This window comes from Marmota flaviventris, chromosome 14, assembly GCF_047511675.1.
Source record: "Marmota flaviventris isolate mMarFla1 chromosome 14, mMarFla1.hap1, whole genome shotgun sequence".
Classification (NCBI taxonomy): domain Eukaryota; kingdom Metazoa; phylum Chordata; class Mammalia; order Rodentia; family Sciuridae; genus Marmota; species Marmota flaviventris.
The window spans coordinates 64,627,146-64,653,013 of NC_092511.1; positions in this window are offsets into that span (position 1 = coordinate 64,627,146).

Here is a 25,868-nt window from a genome sequence, read left to right on the forward strand (position 1 = left end):
TCAAACCCTTAAAACTTTGTTGAAGATAGTCATTAAAGCAGTTGTTCTACCTATATTAGCTTGCACCTACAGTTAATACAAATAGGAAGCAAAACATTTTAAGTAAAGTTTATTGTTTATTCACAAGCTGGGTTATGACTCCCTGAATCCTGTCTATTTCAATGATCTAGGTTTGGCCATATGTGCATTCCTACTGCCCAGGTTCAACCTAGCCACTTGCTCTGTGGACACTGTCCCATGAGCCCCATCTCAATAAATAACAGCATTCACAGAGGGAGGAAGAACAGTACAGACTTTCTGTATGGGTAGAATCAAGCAACAAACTACAAAGTATTCAAAATAGTTGGAATTTCACATAGTAAAAAAATATAAAAATATTTTTTAAATTTTTCATTTCCTAATTTTTCCAAATGTAAACTCTAACCTCTAAGAAAATAGTCAAGATTATTTCTATGTCCATGGTCTCCATAATTTCTCTTTAAAAATGGAAAGAAGGACAGGGCATGAGTGAATGAGTAAATGTTTTCTGGTGTGAGAAAATTTACCCAAAAGAAATGTGAAGACTTCATGAAAACTCGGTTCCTTTATAAATAATATTCCTCTGTATTATAAAGATTGTCTCCTGAGTCACCTATAGATCTTTTAATACATTTAGATTTTTTCTGCTTTTCAATTATTATAAAAATAAAATAAATATTCATAATGTAGTGACTATTATTTTGTTTTAAATAAGTGTTTTTCAGCTAAATCACTGTTTTCTCTTAATATTTTAGCAATTAGCAATTCTAAATGACTTATTTTCTGAAAGAAAATCTTTTGGAAATCAGCAGATTATGTAACTGTCTCATATATATTAAAGAGCCATTTAAATAATTTTGCTTAGATGCTGCAAATCAACATTTTACTTCCGTATAATAGGATAATTTGAAAACATTCAAAAAAGTCAGTACAGTGGTGGGTGGTGGAACAAAATAATGTCTTTTGTTCAAATCTGCATTAATGTTTTCATTTTTCACACCCATAAAGAGTTTTTTGAGAAAACAGAATCTAAACATATTGAAACTTACAGAATACAGTTACTATATTGAAAAACAACTAGTATGTACTAGCAGAAATATAACATATACATTTGTATATTTATTTATAATTTTTCACAATTTGTAGACAAATTGTTAGTTTAATTTTTCATGTAGCAGTTCAAATTTTTTGAAAACTTGAATTTTCCAAAGGCAGAACTTAATTTATATAAGAATGTACTTTTTGATTAACTTGCATTCACAAATCAGTAGAGAAAGGAAATTTTATGAGAGTACAGTATTGTAAAACTCAGTTAATTACACAATTGAAGAAATATGAGACTTTTACCTTACTCCTTACAGCCTAGTGAATAATGGGTTCATTAAAACAGCAAACTAAAAATTGAAATGAACTATTGTTGAATGTTTATATATCTCAAGATAGAAAAGAACTTCAATAGTTTATTCAACATGCTGCACAAATACCAGACTTATGGATCTTGAACTCTATTGGGGAAGGGAGAAAGAAAAAAATAACATTTAGTACATGATAAATATTAAGAGAAAAGATGGTTGAAAAATTGTAAATAGACTGGTCATGGTAATCCAAATGGAGGAGGTAATGATTGAACAAAAGAAGATGAAGGTGAGAAATAAACCCTACTGATCTCTGGAGGGAAACATCATATATGGTGGATATAGCAATTATGAAGGGCACTAATGTAAACTAATACTTGAGGCCTTCTTTTCTTTTTAAAAAGAAAATTAGTGTAGCTGGAAAGAGAGAGTAGATGAGAATTTATTAAACCTATGGATTGGCTTATCAAAAATATTGTAGATTTTATTATTGTGGGTCTGAGTACTTTCTGAACATTAAAGACAAATTAAAAAGCAAAAGACCAAGCAGGTTAAATAGTAATAGGAATTACAGCAAAAGACTATCCAGTGGACAGCAAGCAATATGACAGCTAGGACATTTCTTTACTCAATGTGGAATCAAAGGTGCTTTTTTTTTTCAGTTTTTTTTATTGTTGGTTGTTCAAAACATTACAGATTTCTTGATATGTCATATTTCACACTTTGATTCAAGTGGGTTATGAACTCCCATTTTTACCCCATATACAGATTGCAGAATCACATCAGTTACACATCCATTGATTTACATATTGCCATACTAGTGTCTGTTGTGCTCCGCTGCCTTTCCCATCCTCCCCCCTCCCCCCTCCCCACCTCTCCCCTCCCCTCCCCTCCTCTCTCTCTACCCCCTCCACTGTATAACCCTGAGGGTCTCCTTCCATTTCCATGCAATTTCCCTTCTCTCTCCCTTTCCCTCCCACCTCTCATCCCTGTTAAATGTTAATCTTCTTCTCCTGCTCTTCGTCCCTACTCTGATCTTAGTTACTCTCCTTATATCAAAGAAGACATTTGGCGTTTGTTTTTTAGGGATTGGCTAGCTTCACTTAGCATAATCTGCTCTAATGCCATCCATTTCCCTGCAAATTCTATGATTTTGTCATTTTTTAATGCAGAGTAATACTCCATTGTGTATAAATACCACATTTTTTTTATCCATTCGTCTATTGAAGGGCATCTAGGTTGGTTCCACCGTCTTGCTATTGTGAATTGTGCTGCTATGAACATCGATGTAGCAGTGTCCCTGTAGCATGCTCTTTTTAGGTCTTTAGGGAATAGACCGAGAAGGGGAATAGCTGGGTCAAATGGTGGTTCCATTCCCAACTTTCCAAGAAATCTCCATACTGCTTTCCAAATTGGCTGCACCAATTTGTAGTCCCACCAGCAATGTACGAGTGTACCCTTTTCCCCACATCCTCGCCAGCACTTGTAGTTGTTTGACTTCATAATGGCTGCCAATCTTACTTGAGTGAGATGGTATCTTAGGGTGGTTTTGATTTGCATTTCTCTGACTGCTAGAGATGGTGAGCATTTTTTCATGTACTTGTTGATTGATTGTATGTCCTCCTCTGAGAAGTGTCTGTTCAGGTCCTTGGCCCATTTGTTGATTGGGTTGTTTGTTCTCTTATTGTCTAATTTTTGGAGTTCTTTGTATACTCTGGATATTAGGGCTCTATCTGAAGTGTGAGGAGTAAAGATTTGTTCCCAGGATGTAGGCTCCCAAATTACCTCTCTTATTGTTTCTTTTGCTGAGAAAAAACTTTTTAGTTTGAGTAAGTCCCATTTGTTGATTCTAGTTATTAACTTTTGTGCTATGGGTGTCCTATTGAGGAATTTGGAGCCTGACCCCACAGTATGTAGATCGTAGCCAACTTTTTCTTCTATCAGACGGAGTGTCTCTGATTTGATATCAAGCTCCTTGATCCATTTTGAATTCACTTTTGTGCATGGCAAGAGAAAGGGATTCAGTTTCATTTTCTTGCATATGGATTTCCAGTTTTCCCAGCACCATTTGTTGAAGATGCTATCCTTCCTCCATTGCATGCTTTTAGCCCCTTTATCAAATATAAGATAGTTGTAGTTTTGTGGATTGGTTTCTGTGTCCTCTATTCTGTACCATTGGTCCACCCGCCTGTTTTGGTACCAGTACCATGCTGTTTTTGTTACTATTGCTCTGTAGTATAGTTTGAAGTCTGGTATCGCAATACTGCCTGATTCACACTTCCTGCTTAGCATGGTTTTTGATATTCTGGGTCTTTTATTTTTCTTTTTCTTTTTTTTTTTTAATTTTTTATTGTTGGTTGTTCAAAACATTACAAATTTCTTGACATATCATATTCCACACTTTGATTCAAGTGGGTTATGAACTCCCACCTTCACCCAATACACAGATTGCAGAATCACATCAGTTACACATCCATTGATTTACAAATTGCCATACTAGTGTCTGTTGTGCTCCGCTGCCTATCCCATCCTCCCCCCTCCCCCCTCCCCACCTCTCCCCTCCCCTCCCCTCCTCTCTCTCTACCCCCTCCACTGTATAACCCTGAGGGTCTCCTTCCATTTCCATGCAATTTCCCTTCTCTCTCCCTTTCCCTCCCACCTCTCATCCCTGTTAAATGTTAATCTTCTTCTCCTGCTCTTCGTCCCTACTCTGATCTTAGTTACTCTCCTTATATCAAAGAAGACATTTGGCGTTTGTTTTTTAGGGATTGGCTAGCTTCACTTAGCATAATCTGCTCTAATGCCATCCATTTCCCTGCAAATTCTATGATTTTGTCATTTTTTAATGCAGAGTAATACTCCATTGTGTATAAATGCCACATTTTTTTTATCCATTCGTCTATTGAAGGGCATCTAGGTTGGTTCCACAGTTTTGCTATTGTGAATTGTGCTGCTATGAACATCGATGTAGCAGTGTCCCTGTAGCATGCTCTTTTTAGGTCTTTAGGGAATAGACCAAGAAGGGGAATAGCTGGGTCAAATGGTGGCTCCATTCCCAGCTTTCCAAGAAATCTCCATACTGCTTTCCAAATTGGCTGCACCAATCTGCAGTCCCACCAGCAATGTACAAGTGTACCCTTTTCCCCACATCCTCGCCAGCACTTGTTGTTGTTTGACTTCATAATGGCTGCCAATCTTACTGGAGTGAGATGGTATCTTAGGGTGGTTTTGATTTGCATTTCTCTGACAGCTAGAGATGGTGAGCATTTTTTCATGTACTTGTTGATTGACTGTATGTCCTCCTCTGAGAAGTGTCTGTTCAGGTCCTTGGCCCATTTGTTGATTGGGTTGTTTGTTCTCTTATTGTCTAATTTTTGGAGTTCTTTGTATACTCTGGATATTAGGGCTCTATCTGAAGTGTGAGGAGTAAAGATTTGTTCCCAGGATGTAGGCTCCCAAATTACCTCTCTTATTGTTTCTTTTGCTGAGAAAAAACTTTTTAGTTTGAGTAAGTCCCATTTGTTGATTCTAGTTATTAACTTTTCTGCTATGGGTGTCCTATTGAGGAATTTGGAGCCCGACCCCACCAACTGTAGATCGTAGCCAATTTTTTTTTCTATCAGACGGCGTGTCTCTGATTTGATATCAAGCTCCTTGATCCATTTTGAATTCACTTTTGTGCATGGCAAGAGAACGGGATTCAGTTTCATTTTGTTGCATATGGATTTCCAGTTTTCCCAGCACCATTTGTTGAAGATGCTATCCTTCCTCCATTGCATGCTTTTAGCCCCTTTATCAAATATAAGATAGTTGTAGTTTTGTGGATTGGTTGCTGTGTCCTCTATTCTGTACCATTGGTCCACCCACCTGTTTTGGTACCAGTGCCATGCTGTTTTTGTTACTATTGCTCTGTAGTATAGTTTGAAGTCTGGTATCGCTATACCGCCTGATTCACACTTCCTCTTAGCATTGTTTTTGCTATTCTGGGTCTTTTATTTTTCCATATGAATTTCATGATTGTTTTCTCTATTTCTACAAGAAATGCCGTTGGGATTTTGATTGGCATTGCATTAAACCTATAGAGGACTTTTGGTAATATCGCCATTTTGATGATGTTAGTTCTGCCTATCCATGAACAGGGTATATTTTTCCATCTTCTAAGATCTTCTTCTATTTCTCTCTTTAGGGTTCTGTAGTTTTCATTGTATAAGTCTTTCACCTCTTTTGTTAGGTTGATTCCCAAGTATTTTATTTTTTTTGAAGATATTGTGAATGGAGTGGTTGTCCTCATTTCCATTTCAGAGGATTTGTCGCTAATATACAGGAATGCCTTTGATTTATGCGTGTTGATTTTATATCCTGCCACTTTGCTGAATTCATTTATTAGCTCTAATAGTTTCTTTGTAGAGCCTTTTGGGTCTGCTAGGTATAGAATCATGTCACCTGCAAATAGTGATAATTTAAGTTCTTCTTTTCCTATTTTTAGCCTTTAATTTCTTTCGTCTGTCTAATTGCTCTGGCCAGTGTTTTGAGAACTATGTTGAACAGAAGTGGTGAGAGAGGAAATCCCCGTCTTGTTCCAGATTTTAGAGGGAATGACTTCAATTTTTCTCCATTCAGAATGATGATAGCCTGAGGCTTATCATAGATTGCTTTTACAATATTGAGGTATGTTCCTGTTATCCCTAGTTTTTCTAGAGTTTTGACATAAAGGGATGCTGTACTTTGTCAAATGCTTTTTCCGCATCTATCGAGATGATCATATGGTTCTTATTTTTAAGTCTATTGATGTGGTGAATAACATTTATTGATTTCCGTATATTGAACCAGCCTTGCATCCCAGGGATGAATCCTACTTGATCATGGTGCACAATATTTTTGATATGCTTTTGTATCCGATTCCCCAGAATTTTATTGAGGATTTTTGCATCTAGGTTCATTAGAGATATTGGTCTGTAGTTTTCTTTCTTTGAAGTGTCTTTGTCTGGTTTAGGAATCAGGGTGATGTTGGCCTAGTAGAATGAATTTGGAAGTTCTCCCTCTTTTTCTATTTCCTGAAGTAGCTTGAAAAGTATTGGTATTAGTTCCTCTTTAAAGGTTTTGTAAAACTCTGCTGTATACCCATCCGGTCCTGGGCTTTTCTTAGTTGGTAGTCTTTTGATGGTTTCTTCTATTTCCTCAATTGATATTGGTCTGTTTAGGTTGTCTATATCCTCCTGACTCAATCTGGGCAGATCATATGACTTAAGAAATTTATCTATGCATTCACTATCTTCTAATTTATTGGAGTACAAGGATTCAAAATAATTTTTGATTATCTTCTGTATTTCTGAAGTGTCTGTTGTGATATTGCCTTTTTCATCCCGTATGCTAGTAATTTGAGTTCTCTCTCTTCTTCTCTTCGCTAGCATCGCTAAGGGTCTGTCGATTTTGTTTATTTTTTCAAAGAACCAACTTTTAGTTTTGTCAATTTTTTCAATTGTTTCTTTTGTTTCGATTTCATTAATTTCAGCTCTGATTTTAATTATTTCTTGCCTTCTACTTCTTTTGCTGTTGTTTTGCTCTTCTTTTTCTAGGATTTTGAGATGAAGTATGAGATCATTTATTTGTTGTTTTTTTCTTTTTTTAAGGAATGAACTCCAAGCAATGAAATTTCCTCTTAGAACTGCTTTCAATGTGTCCCATAGATTCCAATATGTTGTGTCTGTGTTTTCATTTATCTCTAAGAATTTTTTTAATTTCCTCCTTGATGTCTTCTATAACCCATTGATCATTCAGTAACCTATTGTTCATTCTCCAAGTGATGCATACTTTTTCCTTCCTTCTTTTATCGTTGATTTTCAGTTTCATTCCATTATGATCAGATAAGATGCATGGAATTATCTCTACTCCTTTATGATGTCTAAGAGTTGCCCTGTGAAATAATATATCATAAAATATATATAATAATTTATAATAATAAAATTATAAAATATATTTGAGAAGGATCCATGTGCTGCTGAGAAAAAAGTATAACTGCTTGATGTTGGGTGGTATATTCTATATATGTCAATTAAATCTAGGTTATTAATTGTGTTATTGAGTTCTATAGTTTCCTTATTCAACTTTTGTTTGGAAGATCTGTCCAGTGGCGAGAGAGGTGTGTTGAAGTCTCCCATGATTATTGTATGGTGGTCTATTAGACTCTTGAACATGAGAAGAGTTTGTTTGATGAAAATAGCAGCACCATTGTTTGGGGCATATATATTTATGATTGTTATGTCTTGTTGGTGTATGGTTCCCTTAAGCAGTATGTAGTGTCCCTCTTTATCCCTTTTGATTAACTTTGGCTTGAAATCTATTTTATTTGATATGAGTATGGACACTCCTGCTTGTTTCCGAAGTCCATATGAGTGATATGATTTTTCCCAACCTTTCACCTTCAGCCTATGTATGTCTTTTCCTATCAAATGTGTCTCCTTTAGGCAGCATATTGTTGGGTCTTGTTTTGTGATCCATTCTACTAGCCTGTGTCTCTTAATTGGTGAGTTTAAGCCATTAACATTTAGGGTTATTATTGAGATATGGGTTGTTCTTCCAGCCATATTTGTTTATTTCTGTTACTAAACATGGTTTGTTTTCCTCTTTGATTATTTCCCCCCCTTTACTGTCCTACCTCCCACTGTTGGTTTTCATTGTTATTTTCCATTTCCTCTTCCTGTAATGTTTTGCCAAGGATGTTTTGAAGAGATGATTTTCTAGCTGCAAATTCTTTTAACTTTTGTTTATCATGGAAGGTTTTAATTTCATCTTCCATCCTGAAGCTTAATTTCGCTGGATACACAATTCTTGGTTGGAACCCATTTTCTTTCAGTGTTTGAAATATGTTATTCCAGGATCTTCTAGCTTTCAGAGTCTGTGTTGAAAGATCAGCTGTTATCCTGATTGGCTTACCCCTAAATGTAATCTGCTTCCTTTCTCTTGTAGCTTTTAAAATTCTCTCCTTATTCTGTATGTTGGGCATCTTCATTATAATGTGTCTAGTTGTGGATCTTGATTTTGCACATTCGGCGTCCTGTAGGCTTCTAGGATTTGGGATTCTGTCTCATTCTTCAAATCTGGGGAGTTTTCTCGTATTATTTCATTGAATAGATTGTTCATTCCTTTGGTTTGGAGCTCTGTACCTTCCTGTATCCCAATGACTCTTAAGTTTGGTCTCTTTATGTTATCCCATATTTCTTGGATGTTCTGCTTATGGTTTCTTAACAGCCTTGCTGAGCTGTCTATGTTCTTTTCAAGTTGAAATACTTTGACTTCATTGTCTGATGTTCTATCTTCTAAGTGTTATACTCTGCTGGTAGCATTCTCAATTGAGTTTTTAAGTTGGTTTATTGCTTCCTGCATTTCTAGGATTTCTGTTTGTTTGTGTTTTATAACCTCTATCTCCCTGTATATTTAATCTTTTGCTTCCTGGATTTGTTTGTGTAATTCATTGTCAAAGTGATCTTTCATTTTCTGATTTTGCTGTCTAATGTATTCCTTGATACTCCAGATCATCTGAAGCATGTATATCCTGAATTCTTTATCTGACATTCCATCTGCTGCAGCTGTTACCTCTTCTAAAGTTGAGTTGACCTGCATTGCTTATGGTCCTTTCTTTCCTTGTCTTTTCATACTTCTTGCGTTTCTTTCTGCTTGGTGAAACTGTTGTGTTTTTGAAAATTTTTTCCGCCTATATATTTATATTGCTCTTGTATAGTTGAAAAGTCTCCCTTGCAGGGTCGGGCGGCGGTCTGCCTACCTTGCAGGCGTGGTCCGCGGCTCTGCTCTGCCCCTCCTCCAATTGGTGTGAGGTGTCTACCACGCCCACAGACACCTGGGCCTGTTCTGCCGGTCGGTTGCAGGTCTGCCTACCTTGCAGGCGCGGGCGGCGGCTCTGCTCTGCCCTTACTCCAATTGGGGTGACGTGACTACTGCGCCTGCAGGCCGCTGGGCCTGTCCCGGGCACGGGTGAAAGCTCTGCTCTGCCTCTACTCCAATTGGGGTGACGTGTGTACCACGCCGGCAGGCCACTGGGCCTGATCCGCGGGTCGGTTGCAGGTCTGCCAACCTTGCAGGCGCGGGAGGCGGCTCTGCTCTGCCCCTCCTCCAATTGGTGTGACTTGTCTACCACACTCGCGGACCGCTGGGCCTGTTCCGGGCGCGGGCGAAGGCTCTGCTCTGCTCCTACTCTAACTGGGGTGACGTGCCTCCCACCCCGGCCGGCCGCTGGGCCTGTTCCACCTGTCTGTCGCAAGTCTGCCTACCTTGCGGGCATGGGCGGCGGCTCTGTTCTGCCCCTACTCCAATTGGGGTGTTGTGATTACCACGCCGGCAGGTCGCTGGGCCTGTTCCTGGCGCGGGTGGCGGCTCTGCTCTGCCCCTACTCCAATTGGGGTGAGGAGTGTACCACGCCGGCAGTCCACTGGGCCTGATCCGCCGGTCTGTCGCAGGTCTGCCTACCTTGCAGGCGCTGGCGGCGGCTCTGCCCTGCCACTCCCACCACGCCCGCAGACCGCTGGGCCTGATCTGCAGGTTGGTCGTAGGTCTGCCCACCCTGTGGGCACGGGTGGCGGTTCCGCTCCGCCCCCACTCCAATTGGGGTCACATGACCACCACACCGGCGGGCCGCTGGGCCTGACCTGGGCGCGGGCGAAGGCTCTGCTCTCCCCCTACTCCAGTTGGGGTGACGTGTGTACCACGCTGGCAGGCCGCTGGGCCTGATCTGCCGGTCTGTCGCAGGTCTGCTTATCTTGCAGGCACGGGCGGCGGCTCTGCCCTGCCCCTCTTACCACGTCCGCGGACCACTGGGCCTGTTCTGCCGGTCGGTCGCAGGCTGCCCACCTTGCGGGCGCGGGTGGTGGCTCCGTTCCGCCCCCACTCCAATTGGGGCCACGCGACCACCACGCCGGGGAGCCGCTGGGCCTGCTCTGGGCGCGGGCGGCGGCCCCGCTCCTCCCCTCTGGCTAGACGACAAAGCGAGAGAGACTCGGGTGTCTGTGACTCACCCTCCCTACCAGGAGACCAACTGTTTCTGTCGCCGCTGGTATTGATGAAGTTCTCTCCTCCACCGCTTTCTGATGACATCAGATCTCTGCCATGTTGGTATCCTATGCGAATGGCAGCATTTCGTTCCCTTTGCCGGGTGACCAAAGCAACGGGTGAGTCCTGACCGGCCCTCACAAGCCCCGTCTCAGTCCCGTTGTCACTGCCCACGAAGGCTCGGTTGGTATTTACCTCCACAGTACTCAGCAGGACCCGGACCGAGAAGCAGTTTCCGCGGGCTCCTTAGCCCTGGGCCAGAGCAGTTCCGGGAGCCGGAACTCGGCCGCTCCGTGCTCGGTGAATGCTCTGATAAGAGCAGGCTCCGAGAAGCCGTTTCCGCGGGTTATTTAGCACTGAGCCTGAGTAATTTGTGTGCAAGCCGCAGGCGAATGGCAGCCTGAAATTACCTGTTCTATGGCTGAATGAGCTGCGATCAGTCGAAAACAGGGATGGTGATGTCAGCTCTCCAAGATGGTGGCCGCGGGCCTCCTCTGTTGTCTGACCAGTGTGGAGAACCGAATTGGACCGCTTCCTTCCCCCGTCTCAAACCCAGAATTCAGCACTGAGTACGGTGCTTGCACAGCTGGCAGAAGCCCGCAGAAACTGTAGCGCTGTATCCCTGCGTCACTATCTCCTCGTTTCCCAGCGCGCGCCGCAGACTGAATAAGCAGTGTGACCCTCCGTGCGGACAAATCTCTCGCGTTTGAGCCCCCGTAGCCGATCCTCGTGTGATGGAAATCCTTCCTCCAGGTTCCGGAGCACCCCACAATTGCTGGAAATTCCTAACAAGATAGCCTTTAGCCGTCCTGACTCGTCATTCTCCCGCACAGTGACGTGGCACATGGGGGCAATGCACTCCCCTCGCCGCCATCTTCCCCTCCTCAAAGGTGCTTTAAATCCTGTTTTTCACATGATGACTATGCTAAATACATCTTGAATATTGTTTAATGACTTAAAATATGCTAGTAGAAATGCAGACTGAAAGATATTGATATGCAATTTTTAGTAGTTGTATAGCGTGAATTTTCTAAAGAATTAGAACATAATATATATATCAGAGATTTCAAAACTTCGTATTGTTTTATGATTATCTTTGCCCCTTGAACTTTCTTAATTATTATCAAAACGATAGTTATTTCCTGATGTTAAATTATACATTTATTTACTTATACTATATCTACTAGGGCAATGCTTTTGTTTGGTTCTTTCCTGTACGCCAAACCATAAAATAGTTTCTGTTATCTCATAGTTCTCTATACATATTTCTTTAATAAATGAATACTTTTCCTCTCCCAAATAATCCAATTGAAATATCCAATGTGGTCAAAGATTTATATACAAGGGCACTAATTCTGGTACCATAAAATGTAAAAAGTCCAGACAACCTTACATTTATAAAATCAAAACAATGGTTAAAAATTGTGACATGGCTACTTGATAGAATATCACAAGAATTATCTGTACAGAGAACATTGATATTTACCATTATGAGAAAATGCTCCTGAAGCACACTAAATAAAAATAGTATGTTGCCAAATCCTCTGACATTCAACTGACACTTGTTGAATCAAATCATGTTGATTAGAAATACTGGATTTTAGAGTTGTGAGAGTCCTAAGACACACAAGTCTACACAGTTTTGGACATTTCTGTCTTTTTTTTTTTTTCACTTTGGGAACAAATTATTTTACTAAAGAAAATGTTTCATCAGAAGTCAATGCGCACACACATACTTTAAATGGAGCCAGTATGATTTAGAGAGGGGACAGTGAGAAGAGAGTGCTCCAGAGGCAGAGTCCTTACTCCTGAACCCACATGTTCATTCTCTTATTACTACAGGTAAGGCCCATAGAAAACCCTTTAGGATATCTCTTTAGGCTATCTCTGAGGCCAGGAAAAAAAAAGAGAGAAAAAAAATTCAAGGAGATTTTTCTGGTTTGAGATCTGGAAGAAAATATCAGAGCCCAGAATGTCATATAACTGTGAATGTGACTTAACAGAAAAAAAAAAATCTGGGATCAGAAAACTATCTCCTTAATTTGGGGTTAATACTTTTTAACTATCCTTCTTACTTACAGAGTGAGGACACTGGGATCTCCAAAATTTACTAATACATCTATATATATATATATATATATATATATATATATATATATATATATATATTTCTTGTGGAAGTAACTCATAGGAATAATTACCGTATGGATAATTTAGCTGATATATAGGTGAATTATGCATGGAGAAAAAGGCATGCACCAAGGATGTGAAGCATATCTTTTTTGATTGTTCCTGTACTAATTGTCACAAACAACTTGGCAGCTTATAACACAAATTTATTATCTTACAGCTCTGTAGTTCAAGAGTTAGGCATGGATCTTCTTACCAAGCTAAAATTAAGATGTCAGAAGTGCTGTGCTCCCTTCTAGAAGTTCTAGAGTAAGAAGGCATTTTCTTGGCTTCCCTGCTTTCAGGGGCTGCCTACAGTTCTTGCATTTTTGGCTAATGGCCCAAATGTTCAAAGTCAACACTGTATCTCTATAACCTTTCTTCCATAGTCACATACTACTGTTTTTCTTTTTTCACTTTCTTCCATTTTGAAGGACCCTTGTGATTACATTGGGACTGCATGAAGAATCTAGAATTATCTACCTATTACAGTGATTAGCGACCAGAATTCCACATGCAATCTTCAGTCCATGGCCATGTAACCTAAATGGTCACAGGTTTCTAGTTTACAGTCTCTTTATTCTTCCCATGAGTAAAAGCAAGAAGATTTAAAGAAAATATTCCCAGATTACAATTTTTTAAAAAATTTTTAACTCTTTTCAGACAAGGTACAATGAAAAGCAGAAAAAATGTGAATTTTATCTATGAGAAAATAACCTGACTAAAAAATTAAAGGTCAATGTCCAAGTCGTTTAAAAATAGACTGTCTAATAGAGTTTACAGGCTACTTTGGCTATACCCAAGCATTACTGTTCCTACCTGCTGCATTATAAGTAGGTCAGAAGTAAATTATATTTCTCCCTTTTTAATCAACCTTTCATAAAATTAAATAACCAGGCTTGTTTTTGATTAATTAACCAGCCCCTATTCAATCATATTTGAAACATTGTAATGTACTTTTAGCAATAATCCGCATTCATGCTTTAGCAAGAATTTGTATATTGAGTCACTTCTCATTAACCAGGAGCTTTTCAAGAAAACAACATGAGACATGCAGATTGATGACAGAGAGGAGACGTGGAAGTCTGGAATATTGAAGTGGAGCTTAAAGATAACAGGTATGAACAAGAGACTCATAAGACCAAGGGCTAAAATGGGGTCCCTGTGGATAAACACAAGGAGGGTGTTCCTGCATGAGATTTTGGTTCAGTTAAGAAACTATTTTTGGTTTTACTTGGATTTGTTCTCTGTATTAAGTTCTGTTATATACCACCACTTTATTTTTCATTGCATACTTATCTAGAATCAAACTGCCCTAGTTTTAAAATACTCTATTGAATTGTACACGAAATAGACCTAAATTGATAGATCTCCCCAGTGCATTCAAAGGGAGTTTTTGAAAATATTATCATGTTCATTTGGGTTTTTACCATTTTTTCGGTATCTCTTAATTAGCTCTATTTCCAGAAACCATGACTGACTTTTTCTATAATAAACTAATACACTGGGAGGGTCAAGGGTAATGTAATTGTTAACTGAAGATCATATTCCACAGTTTCTCAGCTCATTAAGACATGTCGGATGATTTCACTTATCTTTCATCAAGATTTCATTAAAAGTGCAAAAGCTTATTTTATCTAAACTTGATAATGTTTGTTGATGACACTGTTGCCTAGAGAAATTAGGGCTTTGAGTCACACTGAATAAGATGATATTCTTGTAAGTAGGATAAATAAATAAGAGAAACCTCTATAAGGAATTTTCTTTACAAATAAATACCAGAAATTATACCTTTCTTATATTTCAAATATTTATGGATTCAATTACTATCAAGCTGATTATAGAAAGGTTGAGGCCAGCGGTTGGGGTATGCTTCCTTTCTCAATTATGTAATTTTCCCATTATAATGGAAACCCTCATTTTTTTAAAATAATGTCCATTCACTGATAACTCAAATGTTTTAAAATGTAGATGATAATCTTTCAAATGTGTCAGCATCAAGAGAGTGACTATTCTTCAAATATATGAATCCAACTTAGCAAAAATGTTGAATACTAAGCGTTCCACATTGCATCTAAGGTAATCTTTTCAGCAATGATGGTGGTAAGTTTATTTCCTACCTACTTGTAAGAACTGAAATGAAGAGGCTTAGAGTTCCTTTCCTGGGTTGACACAGCCTGGCAAAATTAGCATTCAGACACAACCCTTCAATCCTGTGCTCCTTCTACTCCACAACAATTGCCTTGGGGAGAGCAGCATGTGACTTGACACCATGGGGTGTCTTTTATTGAATGATTGGAGAATGCTTTACAGACCTTTTTATATCTCAGTTAAGCTATGTTAGCTACTTGTCTAATGGGAATTTTCACATTTTATTGAGAACAAAAATAGTTTTCTTGGGAACCTCATTTGGGGGAGAGCATAAGAGAAAGAAAGAACTATGTGTTTATAGAGAATACAAAATGAAAGATCATTCAGAAAAAATAAGAAACCAGACCAGAACAAAAAATGGCAAAACTTGAGTTGGTTTGGCATAGCCTGGCATTCTATCTTTATGAAAGAAGAGCAGAGTAAAAGAGAAAAGTAACTTTTTGCTTTATACCCAACAAATATCAAGCATTTTCATGTATTTTATATCTTTATGTTCACACTACAAGATTGTTTTTATAAGCCATATGTTACATATGGAAACAACTTAAGGCTCACAGTTTAAAATGCTAGCCCAAATATATTTGATAGAAACAAATAAAATTGAGATGAACACAGGTAATTTCCTTTAAGACTATATACTCTCAACTATTCAGCATTTAGCATTCTGTCACATAAAATCAAAGTATTTTGATTGTAAAATGAAAATAAAACAAATTACTATCCTTTTCTCAAAATCATAATGATTATATTGTTATTGTAATGAGAACATTAAATAAATATTTTACCATTTGCAGAATTACAAATAAAAATATATAAATAAGGCTCAAAAATATTAATAATGATGATGTGATTATTGAAAACTTTTGGTAATAAAATTAATTAATTCATATATTAGTTTACTTTTAATAGAAGATAAACATAATTTTAAAAAAGCAGTTAAAAACTTATTGAAAGTGATTTTACTTAAAAAGCCTGACATGGGGCTGAAGTTGTGGCTTAGTAGTAGAACGCTTGCTTAGTACATGTGCGGCAGGCACTGGGTTCAATCCTCAGCACCACATAAAAAATAAAATAAAAGTATTGTGTCCGGCTACAACTAAAAAAAGTATATTAAAAACAAAGCCTGACATACTAGTGAGTTACTCTTAGTATATATGACTCAAATAGTAAAAATAATAAAATGAAGATTTCAAAAATATTTTTAAAAGTACCTTCAAAGATTTAGTCCTATTGCAAAAAAGGAGTATGAAGTCTTGGGTTCAATTCACCAGTATAAGAAAATTTTTTTCAGCTTAGTAGTAGAAAATAAAATATGTAAACAATGGAATGAGGTCAATATGCTAACAATAGATGAAAGTTTTCATGGTGGTGTTAGGTGCCACTTGTTTCCAATGTTGTCTGCAGGGGCATAAAATGATTGAGTGGATCCTTCTAAGCCTCTACCAATACTGATTTTTTCCTATATATTTTTTACTACAGGGATTGTTAATGTGGAAATACCTACTTGAAAGATGATAAATATCAGTGATTCAATGCCAGCTATTATTTATAGTTTTATGTATGTATAGATTAGGCTGAGGGAGAAAAACATGGAGGTTATGTTGCATAACTAGCTATCTTTTAAGATGAATATAACTTGATCATTTGAGTAGCTGTATTTTTTAAGAAGATACAGCTATATCAACAGCATTAGATTTGATTCAGAGATTGTTGCTTAAGAAAGAAACAAATCATGAATGGGGTGTTATGGCACATATACTTATGCTACATGATGCCCTTACATTTTATAATCATAATATGATTTTCATTATAGAAAATAATCTGTGTGGCTCCATGAATGTGAGAATTATGATGAACTAAAACATGCATACCTCAGTAGCGTTAATATAAATATCTGTGAGAGTATTGAAGACTCTGAGTACCATTAAAGGATCAAAGGTTGTATGTCTAAGCAGAAAGGAATCTGCATCAGTATCTTAGAATGCTGCTGGCACAATGGGAAGAACATTGACATTGAAGTTAGAAAATTCATTCTTGAACTCCATACACTCTTAGCAAGTCTTGTGACCTGAGGCAATACCAAAATATCACATACTTGGAAAAAAATTGCAGTACGGTATAAAATTACCCACCAGGAAATGCTATGGTGGAAGTCATATGAGCCACACAGTCATCAAAAATGTTTTGAGGAGGCTTCATTCTTGGAGCATTATTATTAGTAATAAGTGTCTCAATTTCTCATGTCATGGTTTGATGGAATATCCTTCTCAAAGTGTATGTGTATTCAACCAAGAATAGAGATAGTATTAAATTCTTTACATACCACTCTACTTAATAACTGGCTATGTGAAGAGGTCTTTGCAATGCAATAACTATCAAGATGCTGGAGCGTGGCTTAATTCACAAAAATATTCTTTATGTAAAAATATCTGTGGTGAAAAATACTAATTGATCTCTTATTTTCTCATTCCCTTTTAAGTCAGTTTTCTCCCTACATTGGAATATACTTTAATTCTCCCATTAGGCATATTCAGTCTTTTCTGATTATTCTTCTTAATTCTACATAAAGTCTAAATAGTAATAGGATGCTAATGATCTTGATGATACTGAGTAATAAATCCATCTACAAAAATGCCTGTATTCAACAGAGGATGTAGATTGCAATAATGCACTGAAACAATCCAGGAGAGCAAAACTTTGTTGAATACAATATTTTACATTTTGATCAATAGTATTTATACATTTTATTTATAGAATTAAAGTGAAAAAGCAATATCTTCAAAGGTACCTTTTACTTAATAATGAATCATTTACGAAGAACCATTTTTCCTGAAATCATAGAATATGGGTCATTCTAGTATTGGATTTGCAAAGGAACCTATTGGTAGGAATTTTTATAGATAAATGTACCATGAAGCTAGTGAAGTAAAAAGTGATCATTTCATCACAACATTTGCTAATTAAATCATAATTAGTAGAATTTTCACAATTATTTTAAGTTCCCTAAAGATTTCTTGAAAAGAAAAATAAAAAAAAATATTTCCTTGAGAATGAAGAAAAAATGCTGTGACAGATCACAATGCTTTTCAAGAAATGATTACATCAAACCTGTGAACATCTCTCCATTTTTGTAATCTTATCAAGAGTTTCAAAACTTTTAAATCTGTACTTAAGACTGACAGCTTTCCTATGGTTCAAGTTAATGGCAGTGGGGTGTGAATCACGATGTCCTTGAATGGATCATTATGAGACTTTGATATATGCTTTCAAAGAAGAGAAATTAAATATAGGAGACAGAACAGAAAGTCAGAGAGGTAATGAGGAAGAAAGAGAAAGAGTAAGAGGTAGGATAAAAGAGAAAGAAAAGGCAATAAAAGTGGAAAGAGCTTATCACTTTTTCTGATAACACAAAATATTCACAACAAGAACAGAAAAAAAAAATGAGAAAATAATTAGGAAGAGGAGGAAAAATAGGTGAAGGAGGCAGAGGAAAAGGATATGTGTGTTTGTGTGTGTGTTGTTTGAAATTGCCCATAACTCCACAACCATGAACTAGAAAGTCACTAGTATGTGACGTTTTAATTAGGCATGTGCATATAATAAAATAGAACATACTGTTTGCAAAATTTTATGCTTTTTGCATTTACTTTATGAGAACTCTCATTCCATGTCAATGTATATACTTCTGAAAAAATGGTATAAAAGCCATTTTTTCGATTAGATTTCTTCCCATCATTTAGCTATGTAAATAATGTTATGATGAATCTCTGTGGGTATAAAATTTCATCTATTCTTAATTATTTTATTGGAATTACTTCCTCTGAGCAAAAATCACAAGAAGTTTGTAGTGCAGAATTCCAAAATTACTAAAACAGGGACAATATCATTTGGAAATGTTCTGCTACTTTATATTTTACTAAAAATGTCTTTGATATCATAAAGCTCCATTTTCTTACCTTGGGAAACACTGATATTTATGATAGGGTCTAATCTTTGCAAATTAAAAATCATAATTTATTTTGCCAGTAATATTGCTATTCATATCCAACATGTCTTTACATCTATATCTCATATGCTTTGCTTATTTATGATCTTGGTGCATTTTTTTAAACATTTGTTATGTTTGTTAATTTCATAATAGGTCTAGATATGTTGGAAACAAGAAAATTTAGCAATATATTTTCCCTTTGTGTGATGTTTCATTTAAAGATATTAGTTGGTTTGTCATATATATTTTTCTAAAGTGAATTCTTTTAATGATTGTGTTTGTAGGGTTATTACTTATATAGAATTGTTGGTGTTAACTTATTTAACTAAATATCTGACCAAATCCTCTGGTTAATCAAAATTCTTTAAACTGAATGCGATTTTTTTTTCAGTTAAAGAATTTTTGTATTTACAAGTGAGAACAACTTTTTTATATACTTCCCAGTCCTCACAAATCCTCTATCAATTGTTTTCAATGTATTGACTAGAAGCACTAAAAAAATGTATAAAAAATAGTTATATTAAATTGTTTCCTTTATTACTTCAGTGAACACTCTAGCCTTTTGTCATTGCTATAAACTGAATCTTAAATGTTCCTAAAAGCTCATATGCTAAAAGGCTTGGACAGCAGTCTGTAGTGCTACTGGGAAATGGCAGAACCTTTAGGCAGGAAGTGGTGGGGCCTTGTTAGAGTTGAGGCCATTAGGGGTGTGCCCTTGAAGGAGATATTGGAATCTTCTTCTCTCTCTCTTTTGCTTTTCAGACACCATAGATAAACAGGTCTCTATTATACACTCCCACCATGATGTTTTGGCTCACCTAGGCCCAGAGCAATAGGGCCATATGACCATGAGCAGAAACCTCTGCAGCCATAAGCCAAAATCAATCTTTTCCACTTATAAGTTGTTTATATCAGGTATTTGTCACAGTGATGTAAAACTAATAGCAACTAAGCTTCAAAATTGTTTGGAAATACACATATCTTTAATATTAAAAAAGTAAGTGAAGAATTAAATTTTCAGAATATATCTGAAAAGTGTCATAACATAAAACAAATGATTTTTAAGAGTCAAGTTTGAAAGTATTCATTTATAAATTATCTTTCCTCTTGATTATTCTTCAACAACTTTAAATTATTTTCCCCAAAGTTCTATTCTAATTTTTTTTTTTTTTTTTGTGTGGTAGTGGTAGTGTTGTTCTGTTGAATTTAATTAACATTCCCATAATACACCATTCATTAATTGTAGTTAAGTCATTTTTCATTTGTTCCCTTTGTGAAAGTATTGATTGCTTTTTATTTCTTTAGTCTTCTGTTATTTTTTTTCTGAATTTCACTGTGAATAAATAATGTATACAGAATTCCTTCCACGTTTTTTTTTTTTATATTTGGAATTCCCTTGAAGCTTGATTCATACTCTGGCAAGTACTTGTTTTATAAACTTTCATGATAATTTGAACTAGTGCATCTTTAATTCTATATGGCAAATTTTACCTTTATTACATCATGATTATTAATTTCTTACTGAAGATATAATATCATGTATGTGTCAATTTGAAACAAACTGAATGGTATATTAGAGTGAAAGGCAGAGATTTACACATTTTAATGTGTATGCTCTGATACACAAAATTCCAATTTCTGTTTATAAAATGCCCAACTGAATACTTAGTGTGTTTAATTTTATATAATTCTCTATTTTATTTAATCTAAGTATATTCATTTAATCTCAAAATAGATTTATTTCCAAGTTTAACTAAGTTTTTACCATCATATATATTATTATCTTTGGGATACAGATGCACTATTAATAAAGAGCAAAGATTATAGATTGCAGAGTAATTTGAGTTTACTAAAACGAAAAGAAAATTTCAGTTATGCACAAAAAATAAACATTGAATAACACCCTTTTTCACTGATGTTGAAGTTCATTGCATACCTTTACTTATGATCTATTGTGTACGTTCCACATACTCAAAACAACATAGGAAGAGATGTGAACTGGTTTGGAGGGAAAGTGTCATGGAATCATCAAAAAATATATTTAAAAAAATCTCAAGAAATTTAAATTAGTCAAAATGTAAAGAAGAGACAACCGATAATTTGTGATATACAAAAAATAATAATTGCTTTGCACAGGGAGAATAAGAGGTGGACACTGGGAACAAGCTGGATTAATGCATCTTATTTGGAGCTTAGGGAGGCAGAAGAAAGAACAGATGGGCTAATGGGTTGGCGCCTCTGGGGAATATCTTTTCTAAGTCCATCAGTTAAGTATAAATATCAAAATAGGATCCAATCCTAACAATTATAATTGAAAGCACTGGAGATTGTTCTGGGTAAAGCTGGGGCAAATTTTAGGACACTGTTCCAGACAAATTTGCAAGATATACTTTTAATAAGAGGAAAAATAATTTTCTTCTTCCACCTCAGGCTGTAGTACTATGCTTTGCTTCCAAGGCTAAGGCTTCCAACATTACTGGAGTTCATGGTTATAGTCAGTGTACTTGGGTAAATCTACTTCTGTCACTCAAGGGTATCTGGATGTTCTCTTTTACAGTCTTCTCTTATCAGCACACAGAAGGCTCACTCAGACCTCTCATGCCTTGCCTTCTGGAAACCATCATGACCTCCCCACTAGTGTACTCTTAGAGAGGAAAAATTCAAATGAAACAGGAAAAAACTCAAAATAAAGAATTAATTCTGGTAGTTTCTCTTTGTGTGTATATATATAAAAGTTATTATAAGAAAGGGAAAAAACTATAAATTATTTCTCTAATATCCTTATCAATATTCAACAACACTTTCCACACAAGTTGAACATTTTAAATAATGAGCAATGAGCTTTACTGAGAAAATGCTTATTGGGGAAAAAAACAATCTTTTCATTTTTAAGGCATTTTGATGGCAAGACATTGATTGATTACTAGAAAAGCCCAATGAATATAACTGAAGACAAATGAAGAAATTTTTCCACAATCAAAGATTATAAATAACAATGTCAGTAATAAGCAGGCAAATGACCTACAAAGTAGATATAAGAGAGAAAGTGTATGTGGAACATGAATTTTAGGGGACATAATAAAACAAAGAGAGGGATTATGATAATCTAACCATAGTAGTGGTAGAATAATGTGACCACAAGTTGTAAAAAAAAAAAAAGTAAAAAATTACTAGCATCTGATCACATCAAAGTTTTTAAAAAATTCTTTAGCTGAAATCCAAAATGTATTTGAAAGGCCCTGGTGTCACGTTAAAAGGGTCAAATATACAATTTAAATGTTAAAAGCTATTGTGCCTCCACTAATTTCAAAGGTACAGTGTTTTGAGGTAAAAATACCATGACCTAAAAATTCTAAATCCACGAAACTCAAATGTACAAAAATACAGCTATGTTTCTAAAACTATCTTTACTATCTCACTGGGAAACCCAACTGGCTTCTTAGCAGGAAAGCTCATCTAGTTATTTCTAGTTAATTTAAGTCCTGCTAATTCCAGCTAAGATATCTATAAGCCTGTGTTTCAAATAAAAGCCTATAGTTGAGTTCTTTTGTTAACTTCATTGGCTCTAAAATCACAGTAAGACATTTATAGCATCTAAGAGTTGGTGCTCATGTTCCTTTTTATCAGAGGGTGTCATATATAGGTGCTTTTTGTTAACATAATCTTTTTTGGTGTAGAACAGGCTTTGGCCATTTTTTTCTTAAAAGGGCCAGATAGTAAATATTTCAGACGATATGAGCCAGGTGCTCTTGTTGCATGTAGCTCAGGACTTTGCCACTGTTGTTATGAAAGTATCTATAGAGAATATGCAAATTAATAAACATTGCTGTATTCTCTTAAATCCTGGTTTACAAAAACAGGAAGTAGGCTTTATTTAATCCATGAATTGTAGTTAGCTGAACAGTGGTCCACAAATTTCCCAGAACTCTTTCTAAATTATATGCAATTTAAATATTACCATTACATTTTTGTTGTTGTTGCTTTGGAAGAGCACACCCTTATCTTGAGCACTGTTGTTCTTGAAGAGTGGCTTCTGCTCTAAACAGAGATACATGCATGGTCATCTCCACTGGGTGAGTTAACTCTTTCTATTAAGCTCTTGGTATCTCTCAGAATTATGAAAAACCTGAGATCTTCTTCCAGGCTGTTTGCCTATATAGAAAACTCAGGGAGCTCTTTGGGGTTCTTAATTGTATATATATCACCAGGTGCCCATTCTTACAAGGCTATGGAGTACTAGCAATCAAAATGATTGAGCTCCAAATTTATTCTCCTTTATAATTCATGGTCTTTTTTTTTTTCCTTTTGGTACCAGGATTGAACCCAGGGGCACTAAACCACTGAGTGACATCCCAGACCTTTGTGTATTTTATTTAGAGATAGGGTCTTACTAAGTTGCTTAGGGCCTCACAAGTTTCTGATGCTGGCTTTGAACTTGAAATCCTCCTGCCTCAGCCTCCTGAGCTGCTGGGATTACAGGAGTGTGCCACTGCACCCATCCGTGGTCATTTTTAATCATGCCCCTAACAGTCCTATTCACTCTTGTGTCTCTGACACAAGATACCCTTGTATCTTTGGGGGCAGGTTATCAATAAGCTATACATTTCTTTTTATTTCTGATTCTTCCTCTATTTTTATTCTTTTTTACCAAAATTATTTTAACTAGTGTTCCCCACCTCTTGTTTTTTTTCTTATTTCTTTTTTATTTTTTGATGTTAATTATGTTCCAGGAAGTAAGACATGCTTTTATATCTTCTCTGTGTAGTGCTTGTCATCAATCTTGAGTATAACAGGCAAAAATCTGGTATTTTTCACCATTGGGTCAAGGAATAGAGAATGATATCTCAAAGTACTAGATGTTTTTCCAGTGTTAATTCTTCATATATCATCTTTTTACAGAACTATAATAGTGCTATATTAATAAAACAGTAAATATTAAAAATTGTGACAATATACCAGTGTACAAGAAATCCACTTTTATCTACCCTCCTAATCCATTTTTGAAATTTCTTCATGTAGCTTGAACAAGGATTAAAATCAGTTCAGCAAGTAATTTATAGGAAATAAATATTAAAGTTTAAAATTTAATTTATTTTGCAAGGACCAGTGATGGGTCTTTTATTGGTGTTGGATGCATCCTCCTTCTAATGTTATCCTCTCTAATTCCTTCCTTCTCTCATGTGTTCAGACCTCCAGGTCAGAGGCCTCTTTCTGCCAATCTGTTCTGATATGCAACATTGGCCTTCTCATTCTTCAGAGAAGTAAGATCCTCTTTGGTCTCTTGCAGAGGTACCTTGTTTGAGATCCTTAACTTTTGGCTCATCCAGACCCAGGGGGTCCTCCACCATTAGGATTGCAGTAAGGATACCCTCACATTCTCCAGTGGAACTCTGTCCAGTGACAACAGGAGACATTGAGGGATGCTTTGATATCATCTGCCATCCCAGTCAAACCTCTCCAATGTGGGGGCTAACCAGTCTATCCCACAGAACTCCCCTTTAAGTTGTCTCATCAAATTTTTTAAAATTCTCTACCTCCAATCTTACCATAAAAGCAAATGCCTTATTAGATTTAGCACCCAGATCTGGCCACAATCTAAATTAAACAACTTTTGTCAGTGGCCCTAATTTTGGAATTTGAGATCTTTACCTTCAAATTCTCCAAGAAATAGACAATTTCCTCCAATGAAACGGCAAATGGCCTGAGGTTCCTCCAAGCTTTCTTTTATCTTCACTCAAGGCCCTTATAATGCCAACTTGCTCTGCTTCACCATGGATTAATTTTCACTGACTCCTCACTCCATGAGCCCCTAGTTCAGGCCCTGACTCCTAGCTCTCTTCTTCATTTCCTGCCCCTGAAATAACAGATGAACCTCCACAAGAAGTAAGTAAAGCTGGAGGCTATAAAGAAAAGTTTCATAGAGAAGTGTCTGTCTGTGAAACTGATAATTATCAAAAGAGATTGTCATAGTCCCAGCTTTTTTCTGAGTCAATTTGAGACCTACAAATCTTCCTAACCTTCTACATAAGCAGGCTTGGTCTGTGATTCTGCGTTTGCTAGTATGATTATTAAGCCCCAATACTTATCCCTCATATTGGTCTAAAAGATGTAATGTGATCCATAGAAAGCCCTGATAGAGATAATGGGATTTCTAATAAACATAGAGGTAATGCCAAAAGAAAGATATTTTGCAAAAATCAAATGGCATTAGACATCTTAACTACAGCTCATGAGGACATCTGTGACATTAAAAAAGCTAAATGTTGTGCATAATAATTCTATCAAATGGACCCATTGTGCTGACTCACACATGCTTTCTTTTCCAAGAAGCAATCTACCTGCAGCCCTGCCTGGTCTCTGTAGAAAATATATGTCACATTCCTAGCAAACTACCTCTTCACTGCAAGGAAAATGCAGGTCCAAAATAATGTTGATAAGAGGAACCCAAGTTTCCCTGAAGGTGGGGACTTCTGTGACCAGATCCTGAAACTCTGGGAGATAAAAAATAGTTCCTCCTAGTCATAAAATCTGTAAAAATGTAGGGTTAGGAATACAGTTAGAACAGGTCAGCATGGGCCAAGGTGACCTAGAGTTGCCATGACAGTGGGGACTTAAAAGTGTGATGTCCCCTTGCTGTCAGTCAAAAGTCAATAGGTGGGTTGTATCCCCCTATCCTTTTGGGAATGTCGGTTCTGTCTTGCTTCAGTTTCATTTCTATGGAGAAATATTTGTGTGTGATACAGACAACGGCTTGAAACAACTGAAGACATCTGGCCAGGTTTACTCCCAGGTGCTGCATGAAGTTCTCATGTCCTGAGTCTGACCCCGACAGCCCCCAGGGGTACCAAGTATTGGCCAATATCTGTCTCTGTTTCTGATTAACTTGACCTGAGGGTGGAGGGCACCCTCATCCAATGAATGTTGGATCCTGAGATGAAATCCCAGTCTGATCTGAGGTCTGTGGGAAAGAGGTGACCCATTAATCCCCAGAACATGAACCAAGCAATCTCCACCTCTTCAGAAATACTTCTACCCCAATTCTGTCCACACTGTCTGCCTCTTAAACAGGGACCCATCATTAGAGAGAGAGCTCCTCTAGCTTTAAAATTAGTGTATCTTCTCTAGAC